Source organism: Rhinopithecus bieti, unplaced genomic scaffold (genome assembly GCF_001698545.2).
Source record: "Rhinopithecus bieti isolate Rb0 unplaced genomic scaffold, ASM169854v2 scaffold_6933, whole genome shotgun sequence".
In the NCBI taxonomy this organism is placed as follows: Eukaryota; Metazoa; Chordata; class Mammalia; order Primates; family Cercopithecidae; genus Rhinopithecus; species Rhinopithecus bieti.
Window position 1 is genome coordinate 1,398,143 of NW_016805426.1, and position 19,824 is coordinate 1,417,966.

A 19,824-nucleotide genomic window follows, 5' to 3' on the forward strand; every position below is an offset into this window, starting at 1 on the left:
AAAGGTCACCGAAACACCCCTGTAGTTAAACAAGTTGGTTTTATTACTTATTGCAGCGGGAGAGAACACACACCATGGAGGAAAATGGGGTGGCCCTGTAAGAGGTGTTGACAAAAACCAATGATAGGATTCAGGCTTTGATTGGGTGAGCTGGGAGGGGGCTCTAAGGAGGTAGAGGTTTCTCTAGAATGGATTATGCCTATGATCTCAGTCAGTCTTCTGTATGGGGAGGGGAGGCTAAAATGAGGATAAAGCTGCAATTGGCAAAGAAGTAGCAGTCACTCACGTTAGGCAAGAGAGGGGATGTTTGACATTTGTGGGTGGCACAGTGGCCTTGCTTTTCTTTGTGTTTAGATGAAATTATGAAGTTATGAAAATTATAATTTACAAATAAAATTATAAAACTATGAAGTTATGAAATTATAAATGGTGTCCAGATGAACAACCACATTGAGTACAAAGGATGGTGCCTGAGATCACTGAAGGGGGCCTGCTTCATCTCACTTGACAGTGGCCTCAGAGTAAGCTTCGCTGAGGTTGGTGTTCTGCGTGATTGTTGATGTCTGGCGGGACAATAACATGGCCTGGCTGTGGGATCCAGGCTGGCTTCTGAATGCCAAAGGCTGCTGCTTTCTCTTTCCTCATGCATTCCGCATCGCTGAAGTGCTCACTGAGTGCTGGGATCGCACAGCAGAAATGGTTTCTGTCTTTAAGGAACCTACAATGAATGGTAAAAACAGACGAAAAATAGACAACGGGCAATTAATTAGTCAACAAATATGAACCAAGTGCTCCATGGGGCAGGCTCTGTTGTGGACATGGGAAGTATGAATGAAAGCACAGACAGAGACCCTCTGCCCTCACAGAGTCCTCATTCTAGCAGAAAGAGACAAGCGATAAACAGAGCAAAGAAGAATGTTATCCATTGCGTTTGAGGGTAATTATGGGGAAAAGAAAAAGCAGAGTTAGAGGAATGACACCCGTGAGAGGGAATGGCAAGGGTTGCAATATTGAACTGGGTGGCAGAGAGGGTGTGCTATGATGAATGTATACGGAACCCTTATAAGGAGAAAATAAACGACCACTCAGGCATAATATTTTATCCATTTTTTTGATAACTTATAAACCAGGGAAAAATAAGATATGCACTGTTTTATTTACTATATACAAGAAATCAGCTATAGGTATGTTGAATCAATACAACTTTACAGAAATATTACGTACATTCTTTATGGAAACAAAATAATTTTAAGTTCTTTATGGAAACAAAATAATTTTAAGTATGTTTTCTCACTTATCAACATCCTGCAAAATTTTGAAATGGTGATTTCTATACTGCAGAAAAGGAGGAAGAGATGTAATTGGTCTGTATTTGTTTATTTACTGTAACTTCAATTGATTGTTACGTGTTTCTGCCACAGATGCTGGACTGTGACATGAATGTGACCATTTCCACTGTCATCAAGCTCCCCTAGGTCTCCATCAGCTTTAGCGTCCTGGGCTCTTTCATTTCTCAGAGATTCTCATTTCTGCATCTCCTGTCAGTTCTCTCCTTTTTTTTTTTTTTTTTTTTGAGATGGAATCTCGCTCTGTCACCCAGGCTGGAGTGCAGTGGCACGATCTTGGCTCACTGCAACCTCCGCCTCCCAGGTTCAAGTGATTCTCCTGCCTCAGGCTCCCAAGCAGCTGGGATTACAGGCGCCCGCCACCATGCCCAGCTAATTTTTATATTTTTAGTAGAGATGGGGTTTCACCATGTTGGCCAGGCTGGTCTTGATCTCCTGACCTCAAGTGATCTGCTAGCCTTGGCTTCCTAAAGTGCTGGGATTACAGGCGTGAGCCACTGCGCCCGGCCTTCTGTCAGTTCTCTTAAAATAGCGGAGTGCCCTTTCCTTCCCGTTCATCTGCTGTCTGCTGGCTCTTTGTTGCCAGTAAAGGCTCATTTTCTCCTATTTAGGCTTCTCTGGCATGAGGAATGAGCCAGTTTAATGTTTATCTTAGGTGGGAGTGTGGTGGGTTGTGGAAGGGAGGTTTGGGGAGCTGGATTCTCTGCGAAAACGTGTAGCAAGGAAAAAGGTCACTGGGGAGATTATCATCTGCAAGGCAGGAGGAGAGGCTGTTTTATTGTCATTCATATGTCATCAGCCCAGTTATTAATACTTTTCTTCCTCTACCCCCTTGTCATTCTTAAGGAGTTCCTTGGAAAAAACAAGTACTTTCCTTCCCCTGGTTGGTGTCTCTGTGTCTTCAAGATACTGCCTATTTTTTTGAGGTTTCAACACAAACAGATCTAGTCATGGCAAAATGGTGACATTAATTCTGACTTCCTAGCTTCAACACTCTTCCCCTAAGAGGCAGAGAATTCTAGCACAGCAAGGGGCCTTAATGTTCTGGTCAACCCTTCTTGCCCACACTAGTCACGGAAGTCTTTGTTGAAATGCCCCCAGTGAAAGGAGGTTCATTTCCACACAAGGTAGCTCATTCAATTTTGCCACAACTCTATGTGTGTGTGTAAATGTACGGGTGCATGTGTGTATGTGTGTGTGTGTGGGTCCATGTGTGTGTGGCTTCCTCCACCCATTAATTGTAATTCTAGCAGTTGGGGCCATGAAGAAACATGCAACAACTTTTCTGGGCGGTAGGCTTTTAGATGACTGAGTACTCATTTGACATGTTTCTTTATTTCTTTACCATCAATCTCTTTCCTCCAGGATTAGCATAATCAGTTTTTTCTTTCTTCTCCTCTGAGATGGACTCTTGGTCTATCAACCAGGCTGGAGTGCAATGGCGTGATCTCGGCTCACTGCAACCTCCGCCTCCCAGGTTCAAGCGATTCTCCTGCCTCAGCCTCCCAAGTAGGTGGGATTACAGGCATGAGCCACCACGCCTGGCTAATTTTGTATTTTTAGTAGAGATGGGGTTTCACCATGTTGGCCAGGCTAATCTCGAACTCCTGACTTCAAGTGATCTGCCCACCTCAGCCTCCCAAAGTGCTGGGATTACAGGCATGAGCCACCACACCCAGTCACTGCTTTTGTCTTCCTGCAGCTATCAATGTGTACTCCAATGCTTCACAAATTTGAGTAAAATGCAGATTCCTTAAAATAAATCACAATACTATACTCTCTCTCTCTCCTCTCTCTTTCTATCTATCTATCTATCTATCTATCTATCTATCTATCTATCTATCTATCTTATTACTGACTAAATTAGTTTTTATTATTTAAAACTAAGATTTAAAACCCTTCTGTTCGTAGTCCTTAAACATGAAACTTAAAAAAATTAAAATTAAGAATAAGTGTAGAATTAGCAATTTAATATAAAAGGACAGATTAAAATGTGTTTTACTGAAGCCAAATTATTTTCAATATGAAGATAATACTACTATCATATAGCATGCATTTACATTGTTTATTGATTCCTTGTTACAATCCAATTCTCCTACCATTTGTTCTGTATATAAAATGAGGATGCAAAATGTATTGTCTTCTCCAAGGGTTAGTGTGAGACTTGCATGAAATCATGCATATTAAGCACAATCCTTATTGCAGGATAATGGTCAAAAATGGCAGATATTATTACTATAATTGTTATTGCCGGTGCTATGTTGTCATTGGTGCTTTGGCTGCTTGCAGATTCGAATGGAATACGATAAAACCTTACTGACAAACATCTTTCAAGTTTATGGCTAGTTTCCAGTCCCTACCATGACTTTTAAAATTTGCTCTGAAAATTCCTGGTCGTGCCTCTTTCTAAATTAAACAGACTTTCCAGTTGCGTATTAAAATGTGGGTCACTTCAGGGCAAGCGAGAAAGTCAAGGGGGAGTTATAATGAGGTTTAAAGGATATTCCATGTTGCATCTTCCTCTACTTCTCTGAAAGAGCTGAAATTTTATGTTCAGAATCAAGAAAATACTATGGACCTGTCTTCAATATCGTGACTGTGCCAAGACAGACAACGTTTTGATTTTCTTTGTCTTTGAATGGAATACATGCTAGTTCCTTGAAGGTTAATGAACTGCTCGCAGAGTTTTGGTGTAATAAATCTATATACAAACTTCTTTCCATCTATATTACCACAAAGAGTAGATCTACAATGTTACTCTGAGTCCTGAAAATATATTACCTTCCTGTTGTCATTCACCAAAACTAGAATTGGCAAAAAACGTTCATCGTTATTTTTTAAAATCTCACCAAAAAAGAAGTCATCTCCTTGAATTTACTGGTCTTTTGAATGATCATATTTTGAGTCATAAAGCAATATTAACTCTTATGCTCCGGTTTTTACTATAGGGCAATAGGGCAGTTAGACTGGACGCCATCTGTGAGTTGGGTCTTGTGTCCATATTCACGGGGGAGCCACTGTGTTAGAGAAGATTTAACGAATGCATAAATACTCAAAACTGTATTATCAGCTCAGCTCAAGTAGCAGTTTCCTTTTTTATTCAGAATACTTATACAGAGACACACTGAAGAACAGACAGACATACACACCCCCATGCACACCCCACAAAACTTTCTGATAGCTAGCTAAAATGAAACTAAAGACTTTGGTTTTTCGAATCAAGGTCTCTGGTAGTAATTTCCAGTAATTGTTTTAAAATATCTCTTTTAAGTCAGGAGAACTGGGGAAGACCTGTTTTACCCTGGCTCATGCTTTTAGCAGTTACATTTCTAGGCCTTTTATTCAGAAATCTCTTGATTTTCAATTTCCAAAGTGGGGATGTGGGCTTCATGAAGTCCTTTCTGGTGGTCCAAGAGCCTGGTAGTATTAAAAGAGGTAATGTCCAGATTATTGACTCGATTGTCATGTGTCCTTTTCCCCAAAAATGATGTCTGAGAATGCATTTGGGGAAACTTCTCACACTTTTCTTTTTTTTTTTTTTTGCCATCTCTCTTCACAATTACCCTTCTCTTACTTTCTCAAAGAGAGGTAGAACTCTCACCCACCTGGGATCCTAACAGGATGCATTGTTCCAGGCTGCAAAAACCTCTGAATTCTCACCCATCTGGTATCTTAACAGGATGCATTGCCCCAGGATGCAAAAACCTCTGTGCCTTCAATCAAATGGTCCACTGAAAACAGTAGTGTCTGGAGTCGTCCCTTAATCAAAGTGCCATTAATACATGGGAGTGGTCCAGTCCAGGCAGGTGAAGCAAGGTATTAGAATGAAGGTAGGCTCGTAGGATATTCTTAACCCAGATACATCATAGACAATGGGTTTGCCACAGGGATGACATTAGAAAAAAAAATACTTTACCTTTGTTATCTCCCCGTCATGGTCAAATGACCTCACTTTGGAGAGAAAATCTGATGAGAATGAAATAGAGACTGCTAAGTCTGAAGTAGAGAACGATTGTGAAAAACCTCTGCAGGCATAGCACCTTCATCAACTCAGGCAGCAAACTTCTGGCAAAGCCTGCACCTCCATCGTCTGTCCGTCTATCCATCCACTCAGCCTCTTCAAATATGAGAGTTTTAGCATTTGCTAAAAGGCTACATGCATCCCCTCTGCATGTTCGCCATTCTTAGGAATGAGGAGCTGCTGGCTGAAGGACAACATTCATCCCTGTCTCAGTCTTGGTTGCACATTTTGTATGATTTTGAGGAAGATGAAGGAAACAGATCCATAATTATTTTCCAAAGATCACCTCTTTAAGTAAAACATCAGTTTTCTACACTGCATACAAATGCAGTAGCTTAAAACGGTGTCCGTGAGTCAGGAGTCAATAGGGCTCAGCTGGGTTCTATGCTTGGCGTCTCACCAGGCTGAAAGGGAGCTGGGGGCGAGGGCTGCTACCTCATCTCAGGCGCAGGGTTCTCTTCCAAGCTCACTGGTGGCTAGAGTCATTTCATTGCAGTTGTATGGCTGAAGTCCCATTTTCCTGATCACTGTTAACAGGCACTGCTCTTAGCTCCTGGAGGCTGCCGGTAGCTCCCTATGATGTGGTCCCCTCAGGAAGTTCACAAGATGACCATCTGTTTCCTTCTTTCCAGCCAGCAGGAGCATGGCTACTGTTGCTTCTTTTCTCTATAAGGACCTGCCTGGGTAGATCAGATCCACCCAGGATATTCTCCCTTATGGTGAACTCAAAGTCGACTGATTTGCTACCCAATCATGGCTGTATCTTCTCATATTTACAGTTCCCACCCACATTCTAGGGAACGGGGATGACATATGGGGTGGGAATCAGACGCTGTTAGAATTCTACCTACCACAATCCACCCTCTGGCCCTTAATGATTTATTTATCCCAAATGCGAACTACATCAACCTCTCCAAAAGTCACAAGTCTCATTCTGCTACAGCATTAGTTCAAAGCCTAAAATCTCATCTACATTTTATCAGCTCAAATCTAAAATCTAAATCAGTACCAATGAGGCTGTTAGGTGTGATCCATTGAATACAGCTACTAGGGCACCACTTCTCTTCATTTGCTGATGTGTGAAACTAAAACTACAAATTATTTGCTCCCAACATACAGTGGTGGGATAGGCAGAGAATAAAAGCTGCAGACTTTGTGTTCAAAAAATGGGGAAATGAGAGGTAAAAGCCACCTGTTAAAGGCAATTCCAAAATTCATCTGAGCAAATAGAAGTTTCTTGATTAGATTTCAAGACGAGAATAATTTTCCCGGGCTCTTGGATCTAGGAGTCATCTTTCCTTTTTCATGAAAGGTAGCTCCTGTTTGCGGTTGAGTAGTTTTGTCAGCTTGCTCCCTGTCAGAGAATTTTGCGAGTTCAATAGCATCTTTTCATTTCTTACTGTGTCTCTTTCAGCCCAAGCTGGCAGTTTTTCCGCTGGAACAATTTTCTTAAGAAGTCGGTGGGTCTTTGGTGAATTTCACTGGATGTCATTCTATTCGACAAAAGCCACATCCACAGATCTTTTCAAGGTAATCAGTTCACTCTCTTTGGTTTCTGTGGAAATGGCTGAAGGATACCCTAATGCTCCCTAGAGGCTCTTTGGCTTGATTGAAGGGCACCTTTTCTCTCTTAAAAGAGCCCTTTGTTTAACTGAATACACTGGCTTTTTAATCTTTCTGAAGTTGATCTGTTCAACAGTTGGTAGATGTTTCGGTTATTTCCAGTTTGGGGCTATTATAAAGAAAGCTGCTGTAAATACTTGTTTACAAGTCTTTGTGTGGGCACATATTTTCGTTTCTCTTAGGTAAATACTTAGGAGTGCAATTGCTGGGTAGTAGGGGAAAATCATTATGAGAAACTGTTCCATTTTTTCCAAAACTGTTATACCACTTTACATTCCTACCAGCAATGTATGCCACTTCTGATTGCTCAATATTTTAACTTTTAGCAATTCTAGTGGCTCTATAGTGATATTGCTTCATGATTTTCACTTGCATTTCCCTGATGATGACAACACATTGGGTATTTGCCCTGTGCTTATTGACAATTAATACAAATTTATTTGTGAAGTGCCTATTCAAGTTGTTTTGCCCATGTTTTTAATGGGTTGTCTTTTTATTATTAAATTGAAGGGATTCTTTCTGTATTCTGGACATAGGTTCTGTTTTACATTTAGGTATTGCGAATAGTTCTGCTCAGTCTGTGGTTTACCCTTTCATTTTCTCAACAGTGTTTTTTGCTGAGAAATTTTTTATTTTGATGAAGTGTAGCTAATCAATGTTTTCTTTTATAGTTAGTGATTTCTGGATCCTGTCTAATAAATATTTGTCTGCTAGTTCATGAAGATATTCTATGCTTTTTCTGGAAGTTTTATAGTGTTAATTTTTACATTTAGACCTATAATCCACTATGAATTTACTTTTACATGCAGTGCGAGATATGCCTCAAGGTACGTTTTATTCTGTATGTATATCTAACTGTTCCATCTCCATTTATTAAATGTCTTACACTTTCCCATTCCGTTGCTTTGGTGTCTCAGTTGAAAATAAATTGACCATATGAATTTAGGTATATTTCTGGACTCTTTATTCTGTTCCATTGACATTGTTTTCTGTATTTATGCCAATACCATGCTAACTTTTCAGTTGTAGCTGTATAGAAAGTATTAAAGTAAGGTAGATAGGCTCTTTAGCTTTACTATTCTTTTTCTAGATTGTTTTAGCAACTGTAAAACCTTTCAATTTCCATATACATCTTAGAATCTGTCAATGCCTACCAAAAATGCTACAATTTTGATAAGGATTGGATGAAATTTATAAATTAATTTGGGGGAAATAGACATTTTCACAGGAGAGAATCTTCCAATCCATGAACGTGGTATATTTTGTCTTTTATTTAGGCTTTCTTTAATTTTTCTGAGCAATATTATGTAGTAGTTTTTACTGTATTGCACACTTTTCAGTATATTACTCTACAGTTGATGCACATTTTTGTTAAATTTATTCCTAAATATTTTATATTTTTTAACACTAATGGAAGAATTGTTTTTAAACATTCATTTCTGATGGCATAAATATAAATAATTTTCGTTTGCTGACCTGTGTCCCATAACCTTGCTAAACTCATTTATTTGTTCTAGTAGTTGCTTTGAAGAGTCCTTAGACTTTTCCACCAAATAATTTTGTCAACAAATGAGAACAACAGTTTTACCCCATCCAATATTTATAAGTTTTATTTCTATTGCTTTCCTTATTGCATTGTCTAGGAATGCCCATATCTTGTTAAATAGAAGTGGTGGGAGTTGATATCCTTGCTTTTTGTTTCATATTAGGCAGGAGGTTTTCAATACTTCACTATCAAATATCATATCTGCAGAATTTTCACAGGAGTATTTTATCCTGGGAAAGTTACCTTTACTTCCTAGTTTCTTTAGGATTTTTATCATTAGTGAGTGTTGAGTTTTGTTAAATGCTTTCTTTCTTTCTTTCTTTTTTTTGAGACAGAGTCTCTCTCTGTCGCCAGGGCTGGAGTGCAGTGGCCGGATCTCAGCTCACTGCAAGCTCCGCCTCCCGGGTTTACGCCATTCTCCTGCCTCAGCCCCCCGAGTTTCTTCTTAAGTAAAGTCCTCTTATATTTAGTGTAATCATTAGTGTGATTAGATTTAGATCTATCATTTTGCTATTGTGTTCTATTTTTCCCCATATTTAAAAAAATCGCTTGTTCCTCTTCTCTGTTTTGAAGGGTTAAATGAGTAACTTTAGACATTTCACTTTAATTTTCTATTCTTTTCAGCTAAACTTTTGCATCATATTTTATAGTTGCTCTAGGGATTATAATATGTATCCTTCACTTTTTACAGTGTACTTAGAAGTTATGTTCTATCATCTCATGTAAAATGTAGGAAACTTTCATCAATACAGTTTCATTTACCTTTTGTGCTATACATTACATTCACATGTGTTATAAATTCCACAATACAGTGTAATCATTTTCCTTTAAACAGTCACATGCCTTCTTTAAAGTTATTTATATTTACCCATGTATTTAACATTACTTGTGTCCTCACTTCCTTCTTATAGAGTTGTGATTGTATCTGCTGTCAGCTTCCTTCATCCTGAATAATTTTGTTTAGTATTTCAATTAGTGAAGTCTTCTGTAGGCTAATTCTTCCAGATCTTTTTTTTTGTTTGTTTTGTTTTGATCTGAAATGTCTATTGTAACTTCATTTTGAAAAACTTTATTTCTGGATATAATGTCCTGGTTTGAAAGCTATTTTTTTCTTCTAGTATGTTAATTATGACATCCTATTGTCTTTTGGTCTCTCTTGCTTCTTATGAAAAGTTAGAAATAATTCTTGTTCCCTTATGTAACGTGTCATTTCTTTCTGTCTGCTTTCAAGATTTTCTCTTTGCCTCTGGTTTTTAGAAGTTTACCTATGATATGCTTAAAGTCAACTGTGTTTTGTTTTATTCTGCTAGAGATCACTGAGCTTGTTGGGTCTATAAGATCATGTTTTCACGATCACAGCAAGACAGAAACCAAGATTTAAATAATTTTTATTTTAAGATATTTGTGGCAAGGAAGTTTAGAATTAAATCTGTGAGTAGAATGACATAGTACAAAGATATTATTGCACATAGGGAGATTAGAAAACACAAATATAGTCTACCTATCTGATATCAAAGTGTACTTATACCGGTAAAAATAAATCGATATTAAACCGAAGGTAACCAATGACTTTTTAAAGTAAAAGTATTTTCTCTGGAATAGGGTTATGTTTTTTTTCCCTTAGTGTATTATTATTACCTGCATTTCGCGTTAATAGCTTTGAAGGGATTCAAATTCCTTGCTGAATGCCTTTTCTCTCTCCCTCTCCTTCCCTTCCCTCCTTCCTTCCTCCTCCCATCCTTCACTTCCCTACTTCCCCTGCCCCTCCCCCTCCCCTCCCTCCTACCTTCCTATTGTGCCTCCCTCCCCTCCCCTCCCCCTCCCTCCCTTCCCACTTCCCTTCCCTTCCCTTCCCTCCTCCCCTCCCCTCCTTCTTTTCTCTTGCTTTCTGTTCTTTCTTTCTTTCTCTTCTCTCTTCTCATTCTTTTCCTTATCTATAGACCATTCAGAAACTAGCATTTCTAATATAGATGTAAATTTCCAAACTAGAATAAAAATGCAAATTCTAAGACTAAACATTTGAATGAAGCTTAGGAATAAAGTTAATGTATCTTATCTCCAAATTGAGTTTCATAAAATATAGAATTATTTGAAGTAGCCTTTTGGACATTAAAAAAAACTCAAAGAATAAGAACATAAAACTGATTATAAATCAGAAGCGTTGTCCATTTAAATTCACTGTGGCAGACAAAAGAAAAGAAGAATTTTAAGGTCGGGAGCAGTGGCTCATGCTTGTAATCCCAGTATTTTGGGAGGCCAAGGGGGGTGGATCACCTGAGGTCAGGAGGTCAGGAGTTCGAGAGCAGCCTGACCAACATAGAGAAACCCCATGTCTACTAAAATAAAATAAAATAAAAAATTGAGCCGGGCATGGCAGCAGGCACCTGTAATCCCAGCTACTCCTGTGGCTGATGCAGAAGAATTGCTTGAACCCGGGAGGTAGGGGCTGCAGTGAGCTGAGACCATGCCATCGCACTCCAGCCTGGGCAACAAGGGTGAAACTCCATCTACAAAAAAAAAAAAAGAGAGACGAATATTAATATTAATACAATTTCATTATACTTAAGAAAAATTATTCACTCTCAACTGAGTTACTTATAAGTGATTCTAAGAAAATCAGATATCCTTTTCCATCTTCCTTTTCTCTAGTATGTATACTATACCTTAGACTAATTTATATTTCTGAAACCTGAGAGTCATGAGATGTTTTAAATAAAGAACAGTTCTTAATAATGACCACATCAGTATGACTTTTGATATTGTGAAAGGAAAATGAACCTTAGGGTCCCCAAACCACTAGGGTAAAGAGAAAAGCAAAGCTGGGAACTGCTTAGGGCCAACCTGCCTCCCATTCTATTCAAAGTCACCCCTGTGCTCACTGAGACAAATGCATATCTGATTCCTCCTTTGGAGAGGCTCATCTGAAACTCAAAAGAATGCAACCATTTATCCATTTATCCGTTACCTGCCTATGACCTGGAAGCCCCTCCCCGCTTGAGTCTTCCTCTTTTGGTTCTAGTTGCCCTGCCTTTCCAGACTGAATCAGTGTTCATCTTGCCTATGTTGATTGATGTCTCATGTCTTCCTCGAATGTATAAAACAAAACTGTGCTCTGCCCACCTTGGGCGCATGTCGTCAGGATCTCCTGAGGCTGTGCCGGGCGTGGACATCCTCAACTTCGGCAAAATAAACTTTCTAAATTAACTGAGACCTGTCTCAGGTCTTTGGGGTTCACAATATACATTTTACCCGTACACAATGTATTGTATTGTTTTCAGTATTCTTTAATGCTTGAGGGTCTAATTCATAGCAGAAGCAGAAAGCCTGATCTCTGCCTGTTGTTCCAGTTTGAAGTTCATAGTCAATAATTCTTTCTTGGCCTGTAATTAAACTTTGTCAACCTTCTTTGTTTTTGTTTTTTTTGTTTGTTTGTTTGTTTGTTTGTTTGTTTTTTGAGATGGAGTCTCGCTCTGTCGCCCAGGCTGGAGTGCAGTGGCCGGATCTCAGCTCACTGCAAGCTCCGCCTCCCGGGTTTACGCCATTCTCCTGCCTCAGCCTCCCCAGTAGCTGGGACTACAGGCGCCCGCCACCTCGCCCAGCTAATTTTTTGTATTTTTTAGTAGAGACGGGGTTTCACCAGGTTAGCCAGGATGGTCTCGATCTCCTGACCTCGTGATCCGCCCGTCTCGGCCTCCCAAAGTGCTGGGATTACAGGCTTGAGCCACCACGCCCGGCCCCTTCTTTGTTTTTAACCATCTTTCCCCTCCCTTCACACTTTTAATCACCCAGGTACTTACTTTCACAGCATCTCTGACTCTCTGTCTGTTGCCCACAGATCCATTCCTCATCCTGCCCCTGCCCTGCTCTGTATCCAGGAGCGTTGACAGCAGAGATGTGCTTCCCAGTCTCCCAGGTCAGTTGGCTTTCCATGGGGTTCAGCTAATTGATGAGAGACTGGAGGGCTGGGAGGGAGAGGGTGGGCCATTGCTTTCCTCCCCCATAGCCTTATGTGGTGTGTCTGTTAGCAGCTGCACCCCATTGTGAATCCTGCTCTGCCCAGACAGACATACCTGAGATGGTTCCAGCTTCCATTAGATGGAGCTGCTCCCAGGTCCCAGGTGGCATTACCTCCTTCTCTTGCCCCCAGCCTAAGGGCAGCAGTAGTTTCCTGCTGTTGCAAATCCCCAGGTTATCTGCTGCCTCAATGTGGCTTCTCAGTTCCTTCCGCACCCATATTACCCTCTCCCTGCAATGAGTTTCCTTTGTGTAAATGCTTGAAGAGCTTTTTGTTTTCCTGGTTAAATGCTAACAGACAGTATCTCTTACAAACTGCCCTATTTTCAGATTGCCTATAATAGCATCAATGATTATCATTATGGTTCTTAATGGTGGGTCAGTAACCAATAAAATATGCAAGATTTTCATTTAGTTCTTACATAAAATGAGATGCAATTCCATATATTTTACATATAAAAGAGCTACTTACCAGGAGTTTAATAAGTAGATTATTATTATGATGATGAGACAGGGTCTTACTCTGTCGCCCAGGCTGGAGTGCAGTGACGTGATCATGTTTCACTGCAACCTTGACCTCCCAGGCTCAAGCAGTCCTCCCATGTCAGTCTCCTGAGTAGCTAGGACTACAGGGTGTGTGCTACCACGCCAAGCTAACAATAGTGGGTTATTAAGGGTTATTAACTTTTATTATACATGTAGCAAAATTCTTTTCACAGCATTGCTGAAAAACATTTCTAAATATTATAGTTGTTAATTCATAGCATTCTGCCTCTGTATGTTAATTTATCAATATAATTATTTACAACATACGATAATGTTTCCCTGACAAGCTTGCGAACTTCAAGTCTTAAACATACTAAAATCATGTCTAAAGCTTTTGGAAAATACGGGTTCCTGGAATCTAACCCAGACTGACAGTCTCTGACTTAGGAGAAAGGAGGCCAGGGTGACGCCTTAGCATTTAGCTTCTCAACCTGATGAGGGGTGTTTGGGAAAACAACATAACAAGTAGAAGGCTAAGCACAAATACCATTTCCAAGTCCCCATTTGGCTGACTATTGGATTATTGCCTTTTCATCTCTGAGAAACTTACAGGGACTGTAATAAACTCTGGACCTGATATAATATTTAAAGCATTCACATCCACGTAAGGCATTTGTGGTGCAAGAGGTGCCCCTGCCCCAGTCACTTCCTTGAAGCCTTCATGTGAGGTTTACTATAAAAACACTTAGTCATTTTCTGAGGTGTGACTATTTCTGTCTGATGGACAGGAAAGGGGGAAAGTTTTACTCATATCAATTAATAAAGAAGTTCTGGAAAGATCTTGTATTTCCAGAAAATAAGCCAACCTAGTAACACCACGAGCCCTGTTTGTACTTGTTTTGAACTGCCTGTAACTCAGATTTGGTCTGGGTGAGAAACAAGGGTCACAAAACAAGATTTTCTGAATGTGAATCCACCTTCAAAGTTCCCGAAAGTTCTTCCTGAGAGCCCGTGGAGCTTTTTCTATCTGTTCACTGGGGGAGAGATTTCCAGTTGCCCTTCAATGGCCTTTTTTTCTCATCTTCCTTGGCATTAAGACTTTTAGATAAACACACAGCTCCCAGAATAATCTATCAGCATATGAAGGTGTGTCCAAACTGTGCATGTCAACTACTGCATGTGCTTCCAAGGAAAAATAGTGGAAAGCCTTAATCTGGGACACAAAAAAAATAGATGAAATTTAATCTCTGAGATGTCTTGAGGAGCCAGAGAAATGTCTAAAAGTAAACATTTTTAGAAAAAAAAATTAACTATCTTTATCAATTAATCTTCCTCCCCACCTAATTCCTAAAGCACCGAAGGTGACTGGGTAGATGCTATCATTTAATAGATATACTGACAAGGTAACTGACTCTTTAAAACAAGGAATACATGGCTAGTCTCAGATGAGCATGTGAGGTAAGGTTCAAGATCAGCTTCTAATCATAGGTGCTTGATATAGTGGTTATTTTTCCAAGCACTCACCTACATGCACAATTAAAAGTGACCTACATCATCAGTTTGATCTTGCTTTCGGGTCAGTTAAAATTATATTGTGAGCATTTTGTAATTCTTTTGAAATTCTTCAAACAGATTCCATTGAAAAACAAAGACATTGTGTATTCAACTTCCCCTTTATTGTTGCATATGTCTGTTATTCTCACTCTTTATTATTACAAATCATGCTACAATGGATAGAGACTGGAGAGTATCAGTCACCATCATCCTGGCTGGCTCGTGCAGGCTGAGAAGGCAGCAGCCGTGGGGAGGGCAGGAAAGGATGTCAAGAAATGTCATAAAGGATCAAGGCCTGAGTCACAGATCTGAGGGCAGCCTCAATGGCTGCCACAGAGAGCAAACACAAGCACTTCCTACCTCAAGTCCTATCAGTTTGTCTTGTTTTTACTTGCGACCAAATTGCAATTCATCATCATTTCATTCCAAATTATTGGAATCCCAGAAGCACCTCCTGACTCTTACCTGTTGAGCTCTTGGTAAGAACCTCTATTACCCACAGCAGTAATTTATTTTGCTAGCTATGGCAGTGAATGTTACACATACTACATTAATATTACAGACAACCCCATGGTATTTTGATAATTCTTCCTATTTTACAGAGATGAAAATGAAGGGTTACTGCCCAATGCCTCGGCTTGTAAGTCAGGTGAGCATGTATATGACCCTGAACCTCTGCTCTTGGCACCATGCCACCACGGTGCTGGTGGTGTTGCCGATGCTGGATGGGGGCTGAAATGTCAAATGACTGCTAAGGTGAGCCCAAAAGGACATCGGGTCCCCCAGAGAGCCAAACTGAGAGTCAAGCTGAGAAATAAGCCTATGCTAGCCAATTTACTATGGGCTCCATTGAATAATGACTGTGACATTAGTTCACGGACAAATAGCGGTGTTGGCCCACTTCTGGTGCTTCAGGACGGGGTTTCTCCCCTCTGCATGTCCGGGTCACTACGGGAGCTTGAAGAAGTTTCCTCTGCATGGTCTACACAGGGGCTTCTGAGTTAATCATATTTGATGGGGCTGGAGCATCAGTAGCTTTGACAAACTCTTCTGGTGATTTCAATGTGCCCCCAGGGTTGAGAACCACTTTTTAGGGACTTCTGAGGCTCTGAACTAGTGGTTGATCAAAGTACTAATGTGTCCTGTAGAAAAACACTTTTTGTCAGGGCGCGGTGGCCCATGCCTGTAATCCCAGCTCTTTAAGAGGCAGAGGTGGGTGGATTGCTTGAGGTCAGGAGTTCGAGACCAGCCTGGCCAACATGGTGAAACCCCGTCTCTACTAAAAATACAAAAATTAGCCAGATCTGGTGGGACAGGCCTGTAATCCCAGCTACTCAGGAGGCTGAGGCAGGAGAATCACTTGAACCCCGGAGACAGAGGTTGCAGTGAGCCAAGATCATACCACTGCACTCCAGCCTGGGCAACAGAGCAAGACTCCATCTCAAAAAAAAAAAAAAAAAAAAGAAAAGAAAAGAAAAACACTTTTCGTTATGTAAATTAATCTTACTACTTTAACAAGAGCCCCAGAAAGATATAGCAGTGGTTAAAAAGCTGATATATACAAGAATTCCAGTATCTATTTCTCTGTTGTGAAGTCAGAGGGACAGGAACCTAGTGGTTATATGCACAGCAATGTGGGAGACAAATGTGGGAAAAAGTCTGGGATTCATAGTTTTCATTTCAGCTTAGAAGCTCCTTAGCAGTGAAGCTGTCAGTCTGCCCAATTTCAAATCTTATAAGTCATGAAATCACTCATTGCCACCTGGTGTTATTTTTTTCTCCCTACTTTCTTCTCTCCCTCCTTCTCTCTCCCCTCTCTCCTTCCTTCCTTCCCTCCTCCCGTTCCTTCCTTCCTTCCTTCCTTCCTTCCTTCCTTCCTTCCTTCCTTCCCTCCCTCCCTCCGTCTCCCTTTCCCTCTCCCTCTCTCTCTCTTTCTTTCCTCTTTCTCCCTTCCTTTTCCTTTTCTTTCTTTCTTTCTTTCTTTCTTTCTTTCTTTCTTTCTTTCTTTCTTTCTTTCTTTCTTTCTTTCTTTCTTTTTCTCTTTCTTCTCTCTCTCTCCTCTCTCTCTTTCTTTTCCTTCCTTCTTTCCTTCCTTCCTGTCTTCCTTTCCATAATACTAATTTAATTTAAATGTTAATTGCATCTACAAATGCAGTTATCTTTTAACATTTAAATTATAACTTAAATGTTAATTGCATCTACAAATACCTTTACAGAAACATCAGTACTGTTGTTGGTAGGCCAAATATCTGGGCACTGTAGCCTCACTAGTTCCTCATGGAGGTGTAAGTAATATTCAGGGGTCACTGCCTCTGGCCCAGTGATGGTGGTCCATTTGAGAAGGGCCCTGCAGTGCTCCACCAATGAGGCAGACTTCCTGGGTGTGCACATACGGGCTTTTAAGTCACGTTTTTAATGGTGTGACCAGACCCATGGCAGGTCTAGCCCTGGAATTATAAGGAATGCTGAAGGATAGAGGGACATGAAAATGATAATGGAGGATTAGGGAACAATATTTCAACTAAATATAAACAAAATCGGCTTCTTCCTTGGACTCTTTTTTTTTCTTTTTAAAGACAAAACCTTTTTTTCAAATAGGGAGACTCAACTCTAGTAGACCATAGTGGCTGGCAACCTATTTTGAGAGAGATGGTTTGGAAGAAGAGCAGCTTCCTTAGGCCAGAAGGAGAACCTCGCTGAAGCTAACGGGAGAGGTCTGAGAGCCACAGCGCGGGGCCCTGCGGGCTGGGCGGCATGCTCCTCTCCAGCCTCAGGGGTGTGCAAGCTGGCTTGGCCATAACCACCAGAGGAGGACCCGGTGGGATACTGGGTCAGCTCCTACCTCCTGGGTCTATAAGCAGAAAACGTGGCTCACAGAAAACCGAAGTGAAGCGGAGTCCCTTCTTGGGAGCTTTCCTTGCCCAGTGATTGAGCTCTGGGGACTGGGACAGATGCTGTGGGTCCATGACTGAGACATGCGCAAGGTCCCTGGAGACGGGAGTGGTCCCTAGTGGTAGAAGTAGGAACTACACCCAGATTTCTACCCAGGTGAATTGGAAGAGAAGCCCCCAGGAAAGCAAATATGCCTTTTTTCTTTGTACCCTCACAAAGGGTTACTGGGTTTATTAGGATGAGGATACAATGAATTTTTAAATATCAGACCAAAATATTTTTATGATCTGTAATTCATACTCATTGTGGTTCCCATATTAAGAGCCAGGAACAGAGACACCACTTTCAGTGGTAGAGTGTGGGTTTAGGGAAGAGGGAAAGGAAAGCAACCCTCCTGAGGTTGGGCTGGTAAAAAAGAAGCGAAAATTACTTTTCCTTCTTTTCCTGAATAGTCCACACTAGCACAAAAAAGGATACATTTATTTTTCAGTAACTTAGTTTAATAAAGATAGAACTGGACTGAAGCAGTATATTGGCATTTCTGCTATAATGTTATATATAATATCATAAAAAACTTTACATATCACAAAATCATGTGCTAAAATGTAACAAGCCTTGTGGGAAAAGAATGTTGCAAATTTTAGCCGCAGTACTGACAAAAACATTAGCAATCCTAGGAGGAAGAATCAGAGTTAAAATGACAGTTTCAATCCCTTAAAACCAAAACAAAATTGTAGATAGCTGTATTAGTCTGTTGTAATGCTGCTATGAAGAAGCACCCGAGACTGGGTAATTTAAAAGAAAAGAGGTTTAACTGACTCACAATTCCGCAGTGCTGGGGAGGCCTCAGGAAACGTACAGTCGTGGCGGAAGGAAAAGCAAACACATCCTTCTTCACATGGCAGCAGCAAGGAAAAGTGCAGAGTGAAGATGGGAAAAGCCCCTTATAAAACCATCAGATCTCATGAGAACTCACTCACTATCAGGAGAACAGCATGAGGGTAACCGCCCCCATGATTCAATTACCTCCCACGACACTTGGGGATTATGGGAACTACAATTCAAGATGAGATTTGGGTGGGGACACAGCCAAACCTTATCAGTAGCTTAACAGAAGTGGGAGAGCCACTTAATAAACAGGTCCAAGAAAGAACGGACGAGTAAAACTGAGTTGAGTAGCAAGAGTAGTAGAAAGTGTCATGAATGAATGTTGAAGGTACCAAGGTTTTTCAATCTCTAATCATGCATATGAATAACCTAAGGATATTGTTCAAATGCAGATTGTGATTCAGTCAGCCTGGAGTAAGGCCTGGGATTCTGCATTTCCAGGTAGCTCGTCTGAGATGCTCTGACTGTGAGCTTTTGGAGCATACTTGAGTCACCTGAGTGTGCAGTGCTGTGCTGAATCCTTCATGACTGGCTGTGTTCAGCTGAGCTGGTGGACTTTGCATGAAGCTATTGTTACTTGGAGGCACAAAATCTAAACTGCTGGTAAAAACTGTGAATCAGCACGCCTTTTCTCCCATTCAGATATTCCCCAAATCGTCAGTCATGGATGAGTTAATTTAAATTGCAGAAACATGCATTGTAGCAAAACAGACTCTATTTGGGGCTAAGAACTTCTTAAATTTCCTTAGAGAGAGATCTCTACTCTGCTACTCCTTCGAATTAAGAAACATTAGGGCTGAAAAGAGACATGAAAAACAGCCTGTTGAACATTTTCATTTTACAGGTGATAAAAATGAAGGTCTTGGGTCACCCAGCTGGGTGAAGGCCCAGGTGAGACTGACCCACTTCCCCAGTTGCCTTTCCACTCCATCTGGTGTGCATGGCTACTTCTTAGGAAGGACATAGGTTTATTTTAGAAAGGTAATTTTTATATATTCTCCAGTTTTATAATTATTCCCACTGATTCCATTTCTGTGTAGAAGAAGAGGCAATGTCACAGTGACCATTCGATTTCCTGCATCCTCAGATGAAGCTTCTGAGTCAATCAGGGATGTGTGTCTCTTTAGAAAATTCCTCTGTCGTGGCCGGGCGCGGTGGCTCACGCCTGTGATCCCAGCACTTTGGGAGGCCGAGGCGGGTGGATCACGAGGTCAGGAGATCGAGACCACGGTGAAACCCCATCTCTACTAAAAATACAAAAAATTAGCCGGGTGTGGAGGCGGCGCCTGTGGTCCCAGCTACTCGGGAGGCTGAGGCAGGAGAATGGCGGGAACCCGGGAGGCGGAGCTTGCAGTGAGCCAAGATGGCGCCACTTCACTCCAGCCCGGGCGGCAGAGCGAGACTCCGCCTCCAAAAAGAAAAAAATATAAAAAGAAAGAAAGAAAATTCTCCTG

The 19,824-nt window shown here is 40.8% G+C and overlaps 1 long non-coding RNA gene across 1 annotated transcript; it reads right to left on the reverse strand.

Annotated features, from left to right (window-relative positions):
- Nucleotides 1-390: 390 nt before the first annotated feature.
- Nucleotides 391-12,752, reverse strand: LOC108529889 (uncharacterized). The gene is made up of 3 exons (XR_001885704.1): nt 12,607-12,752; nt 12,334-12,498; nt 391-718 (listed from the first exon to the last, which is right to left on the reverse strand). It is a non-coding gene; the product is annotated as an uncharacterized LOC108529889 (long non-coding RNA).
- Nucleotides 12,753-19,824: the final 7,072 nt, after the last annotated feature.